The sequence below is a fragment of the Chrysochloris asiatica genome, unplaced genomic scaffold (genome assembly GCF_000296735.1).
Source record: "Chrysochloris asiatica unplaced genomic scaffold, ChrAsi1.0 scaffold00158, whole genome shotgun sequence".
Classification (NCBI taxonomy): Eukaryota; Metazoa; Chordata; class Mammalia; order Afrosoricida; family Chrysochloridae; genus Chrysochloris; species Chrysochloris asiatica.
Genome location: NW_006408676.1, coordinates 6900811 through 6907612, shown reverse-complemented (window position 1 = coordinate 6907612; position 6802 = coordinate 6900811). Strand labels below are relative to the sequence as shown.

The 6802-nt window shown below is 43.3% G+C and overlaps 1 pseudogene; it reads left to right on the top strand.

The window, feature by feature from the left end:
• The window catches only part of LOC102815770, a 29217-nt pseudogene that overhangs the window by 4683 nt on the left and 17732 nt on the right, over window positions 1-6802 (top strand).

The window sequence follows — 6802 nt, the reverse complement described above, 5'->3', positions numbered from 1 at the left end:
AAGGACAATTATTCATGGGCTACAGGGTAGACACATGATAGATAACATGGGTGACAAGGCAGGCAAGATACAACTAAGAGGGAGGTTCATAGATAAAAGATGAAAGTAGTGAGAGACAGATACATGGAGGAATGCAGAAGCGTAAGTGAATAGAGGTAAACAGTGTTTACCTCCCTGCCCTGTCACCCATATTATCATGTGTCTACCCTCTAGCCCATAAATAATTGTCCTTCTCCATAAATATTGTTAACTGTGGAGTCCTGGTGTGGCACTCTGGGTTAATGCATCAGACTGCTAAACCATTTGAACTGCAAGGTCGGCGGTTCAAGCTCACCAACTGCTCCTCAGAAACCTTCTACAGGGTCAATATGGGTCAGAACTGACTCGACAGCACTTAACAACAACAACAACAACATTAACTGTTGCTGCATGGAGGAGATAACAATCATTGTAATGAAGCAAAGTGTATGATTTGCTGAGCTGATGAATTACTCTGTAAACCTCCCCTCAATTCACAAGAAAAAAATTTTAAATGAAGACACAGACTCAAGTTTTGGAGCTTTCACTCCTGAACACTATGTATATGGTAGCAAGTTACTTATTATCATCCGTCATTTTTCTGATTGTAAAATAGTATTGGTTGGTGTGGTCCAGGTAATGCTTCCTTAACAAACAACTCCAAGTCTCCAAGGCTCAGTACATCACAAGTGTGTTTCTCCCTTACACACATCCACTGTAAAATGGCTGCTTTCCTAGGCAACTGCCTCTGCAAAACCCAGCAATCCAGGTGGCACCAAGAGTGCCTGGCTCTACTTCCTGTACACAGATTCCATCTCTACCTGTCAGGGAGAATAGGTTGGAGAACGTCTTCCATGCCCAGAAAGGACCCAGTCACTCTAGCTCCTGTTCCTCCACAGTTGAATGGAGTAAAGAGGAGCACCGAGCTCAAACCTAACTCTGTCCCTGCATTAACCTGCGTGGATACCACCAGCACAACGGAGCTGAGGTCCCTCACAGGGATGGTATGGGGTGTTGCAGGGGTTGTCAAAGCCTCACAGTGCCTGGCACCAACACAGTCTAGGAAAGCTGTGGTTGTTGGTGGGATTCAGGACCTGCATTAGAGCCAGTGATGTCTCATCACTATGTGGTCTGCATCCTGGAGATCACTGACCCTCATTTCAAGCCTGCGCTGATCAGTGGTCACTGCACCCAGTAGTCCCAGCCCTCTATTAGAAAGAGGATCTCTGTGCTGGGCATGTACCATGGCCTAATCCTAGAATTTGTCCTCTCTCGTTGTCTGCTGCAGGAGCCCAGGCTGCTGTTCACCTGGACCCCTGTTCTAATGTACAGTGAGATGATTCCAGGATCCAGAGCAACATGCTATGTGAGGCCCTGACATCAAGGTTCTATAGCTGTGGTTCTGCTGTTTTCAGAGGAGTCACAAACAAATCACTCTATATCTCTGGGTATTCGATTCTTCTCTATAACACAGGAAGGGCTCACCTATTAATTATTCCACCCAGTTGACAGATTGATTGAGGATGATAAGACAGTCCACAAGGAAATGCACTAGGCTCCTGACTACACAGTCACCATCTCTCAGACAAAAAGGGCAAGTGGAACCCAAACTCAGAAGGTTAAGTATACTGCCGGAGGTCACAAGGTTGATTGGAAGGTCTAAGATCTAAAACGAGCAGCTTGTGGGGCCATCGGGCATCCTGGAACCTTCCACTGACTGGTGAATCCCAGGAAGGGTCTGTGCAGTAACCCTCTATTCCTAGTTCTGCAGACTTCCATGACCAGCCAGCACTGTCTCCACCCTGTCACACCAGCTCCACACTAGAGTCCCATGCCCACCACTGTGGAGTGGAGTGCCATGTTTGTCTGATGGATTTTTCACTACTTACAAATGCAACTTCATCAGCAAAAGTAGGTAGAAATCGATGTAGAAGCAGCTAAGTGAACTGCACTTTTCCTCACAGTGTGGCACATATTGACAGTCTGTGCACTTGACTTTTTGCAACCAATGTAGAGGTGAAAACAGGAATAAAAATGTCATCAACTTTTCCTTGTTGGCAGTCCTTTGGTTCCTCTTCAGGGCAAGTGCTGGGCCTTAGGGCTTCTCATCCAATTCTCATGACTCTGCCCCTGTCCCAGAACAGGAAGACCAAACAGAGAAGAAGGGGTTTCTCTTCATTCCACATGGCTCTTGGTGATCTGTGTCATGTACCACCTGGGGAAACTCATGCTGGTAATGCATACCCCACAATAGTCCAAAGAGAGAACTGGGTGATTTCCCTCTACATGTGCTAGTTTGGATGAGGATAGGGAATTACTTGACTAAATTGGAAGAAGAGTTGGGAAATTAATTTTAGGTGGAGTGTTGTATGTTCCTTGGCAATCTGTATTATGAAAATGAAATGGAATATGAAATGAGATCCCTTAGGACTTGCTCTAGATTCTTGTTTGTTAAAGTAATGTTCTGTGACCTACCCCTCAGTATTGTGCATTGAGGAAAGGAGAAGATGAGAAACTACTGACTGTACACGCTAAAAACAGTTCCAATGTACAGTAGTCATGTGTCAATCACCTACTGTGGTTCAAGCACCCTGCCAGGTTCTGGGGGAAAGGAGAAATTGACAAGGACCTCTTCATCTGTTTCTCCTTTGATAATAAGAACAATCACTATTCAAAGAGTAACCACTGTGTGCCAAGAACTTGGCATAGGTTAGTTAGAATCCTGACAACTCTAAGGGTTGATGTTATTAAGTCCATTCTAGAGATAACAAAACAGGAAATACACTTCCCCAAATCACACAAACAGTAAGAAGCTAAAATGCGATCTGAATTCATGTCTGTGTAGCAGTAAAATTCAAGGTATTTGCACACTGAGATGTAGAAAAATGGATTCTGGTATTGCCATTTTACAGTTCAGAAGATTTCAATGTGTTCTAGAATCCCTTGGGAGTTTCTTAGAACACTGATGCTGGGCCCCATCTATAGCTTCTAAGTCAGTAGATCTAGATGAGGACAAAGAAAATGCAGGTGGGGCTGATGCTGTTGGCCCACACTTTGAAAATTGCCACTAAAGAGACTATTTCCTAGGTATTCCAATGCCTAGTGAACAGAAGGTTGTTCAGTGAAGTTGTGGCCAAAAGCTGTATGGTGATCTTCGAATCACTTCACAAAGGAACCCGTCTAGAGCTTCTACTTCAGTAGATCTGGATGAGGTCATAGAAAATGCAGGTGGGGCTGATGCTATTAGACCACACTTTGAAAATTGCCACTAAATAGACTATATTCCTAGGTATTCCAATGCTCAGTGAACAGAAGGTTGTTCAATGAAGTTGTGCCCAAAAGTTGTATGGTGATCTTGGAATCATTTCGTGAAGGAGCCCTTCACTGCAAGAATTACCATCTGGCTCTGGGTTGTCTCTGTGGAAGAAGAGGGCTTACAGCCTCTGGCATCCCCAGAGTATCAGAGCCCTGAACTCCCTTCTTTCTGCCTTGGGTTTTCTCAGTCTTTCTTTCCTTGTCTTAATTAACAGTGTTCCTTCCAGATGGTGAGGAGCTCCTGGCAAGATGAGAATGCTCTCGTTTCCTCTTTGTCTTCCTCTGATGTAGGCAGAATGAAAATCCTGTCTTATTGAAACACAGTTGAGAGACTAGTTGTTGGTTTTGTGGAGGGAAGAGTCTACCTTTGTAGTAATGTCATGTATTTCTAGGATTGTGTGTTCCAAAAACATGTTCACATTTTGGACAAGTGTTCATTTAAGTTGTTCCTGAGAGATTAAGGAGGTATGGAAGATACTAGTCACACTTTATAGATGGGGAATTAAAGACTTAGAGAGTTTTCCTAGATTGTACTATGTGCAGTGGTACTTATAATAATAACAATTAATAGTTATCAAGTGCTTGTTAAGGAATCACAGTGGCTCCATGGGATAAGCATTGAACTGTGAACCACAAGGTTGGTAGTTCAAGCCTACCAGTAGCTCCATGGGAGAAAGATGAGGCTTTCTGCTCCTGCAAAGATTTACAAGCCTCAGAAGCCCTATGCAGCGTACCTATGAGTTGAAACTGACTTGACAGAATTAGCAACAGCAACAAGTGCTCATTATGTGGTATAGTGTACACACACTCATTTAATATTATCTCATGTAACCACAAGTTCTTAAGAATAACAAATATTTACCATAGATGTGGCACTATTCTAGCTCTTTTACCTGTGTTCTCTCATTTAATCCTCACAACCACTCAGTGAGGTAGGTATTACTATTATCTCCATAAGAAAACAAAGAAAGAAGAAATCGTTAATCAACCATCTTGGTGTGATGCTGTAAGACAAGCACTGGACCACAAGGTTGGTTTGAACTGCAAGGTTGGCAGTTCAAATTCACCAGTTGCTCTCCAGAAGCCCTGTACATGGTTGCTATGAGTAAGAACCAACTCTATGACACTAACAACAACAACAACTAGCAGATGGTGGAGTTTTAAACTCTGCAAGGCTGACCTCAGAGCCTATACCCTTAATACCTACAATGGACCCTATCAAACCTCCTAGGCAAGTTCCTTATCTGCTTGTACTGCCACCCTGAGGGGATACGTGTTGTTGTTAAGTGCTGTTGAATCAGTTCCAATGCATAGCAACCCTGTATAGGGTTTCTAAGGAATGGCTGGTGAGTTTGAACCATCAACCTTGCAGTACAAACTGAGCTTGAGGTTGAGTTCTTATCCTGTGGTGCTACACCAGGACTCCAGAAGGGATACTAGCCACTATATAGAAAGCCACAGGACAGAGTTCAGGCCAAGTCTGTTTCACTGACTTAAGAGCCCACGATCTGAGTCTTATACTTTTCATATGGACTTAAGGTAAAACTCGAAGACTCTGAACCAAAAGCTAGAGTTCTAGTATTTAGAAAATATCAAGGAAGATATTTCTTCGCAGACTCTGGAGCAACCATTAAGGTTGAGACTGCCTAATACCTCCAGCACCACCTTTAGAAATGCAAAGCCAATTACAAATCCTCCATCAATATGCTATGCTTGTAGACACAGAGAACAGGGTACATTTTCCCAAGAGGACGTAAGCAACATAGAAGGAGGATTGGAATGAAAGACTTCAGATCTGATAACAGTGTCGGCTTCGTGTTGGCAATGTGATCTCAGGGATGGGTGCCCTTCAAAGAGTCCTCGTCTGTTTCCTGCTCTGATTCAGGGCTGTCTCAACAGCTCACACACACACACACACACACACACACACGGGGGTGGGGGGGTGACACTTTATGAAGCATCTGTCATGAAGCTATTTGTGTGGCCTCTGGTTGCTATAGCACCCTCTTTAATGTGAACATGCAACTAGTGCTGTGATAGCTTTCCATTCCTGGTTTGTCAGCTATTCCATGGGTAAAGCATATGAAGTCTGGGGGTACATGTAAGAAGTGAGTCCCATTGTCTGTCTGAGTCAATGAAAAGAGGGAACAAGGGCCAGAGGAATCAGGCCTTGGAGACTGAAAGTTTCCTAATGTGAGAGTAGAAATTAGATTTTTTATTTTTCTGTAAGATTCTAGCAGACAGAGAAAATGCCAACTGGTGAAATATTCACAAGACAGATATTGACTATTTAAAAGAAGGTTTTAAAAAAAAAACAAAAAAACAGGAAGAAATGAAATTAGAATCTGCTTCCCCAGAAGTGGTAAGAAACCTATCACTGAGGTGTTTCAACAGAGGCTAGGAGGCAGCAGTGATTCATAGCAACCCTGTATAGGGTTTCTAAGGAATGGCTGCATCCGGAGGCAGCTTGCTCTGGACAGCCAAGAAGACCCTTTGACTCATAATTGACCTTTTCAGATCTCAATCCTAGGTAGTTTCTGCCTCAGATGAAGTGGTCCCCTTACTCTGAAAGTATTCACAAAAAAACTATCTATGTCCAGAAGGACAGAGAGAGCCCTTGACCTCCAGGGGCTCATAATGAAGCTAAGGAAATAACAAAGTCACAAGAAACAATTTAAAAACAATCATAATTGTGTATAAGCATAGTTTCTGTGTAGGTTACAAAGCATACATAAAACGGCAGTTTTAGAAGGGACGAATGTGATGTGTGAAGGGTAAGGCAGGGAAAGGCCTTCCTCTTAGCAGTGTAGGGCACCAAGGCCTGCTGAGAGAGAGTATCGATGACAAGGGCATAGCCCAGAAATGTGGCTCACTGTCTTTTAGCCTGCGGGAGGCCCAGTGAGAAATCTGTTCACCCAGGTGGCTCCTGTAAGAGGTTCAGGGAAATTCCCAAGTCACAGGTAAGTCTTGACCACAAGGGATGCCTCCTTCTCTCAAAAAAGCAAGCATGATGCAAATAGCCTTCAAAACCCCACACCTACCCCCAGCCTAGAAGTACTTCACTAAGCTTTCAGGTTTGCCATTATAATTATTTATGCAGATGTCTGACTTTTCTAGTCAAGCTGTGAGCTCTTCATGAGCAGAATCTATCTTTGACCCACTCTTTCATATCCTCCCTGACCAAAGATACTCACATAAACATACACACACACACACACACACACACACACACACACACACACGGACCCTCACACAAATGAATATTTGCTAATGTACTAGTAAATAAGCAAATAATTCATACTTTGGGAGGAGTCTTAACTCTTAAAAGTTGGCCTGTGGTTTGACATAATGGAGTGATATCCAAACCTACAGAGAAGCACACACATTATGGGAAGCATTGGCCTAGAACCATAAATTTATCTGTGAATAGAAAAAGCTGAAGGAAGTTTAGGTTAACTCAGTGGAAGGT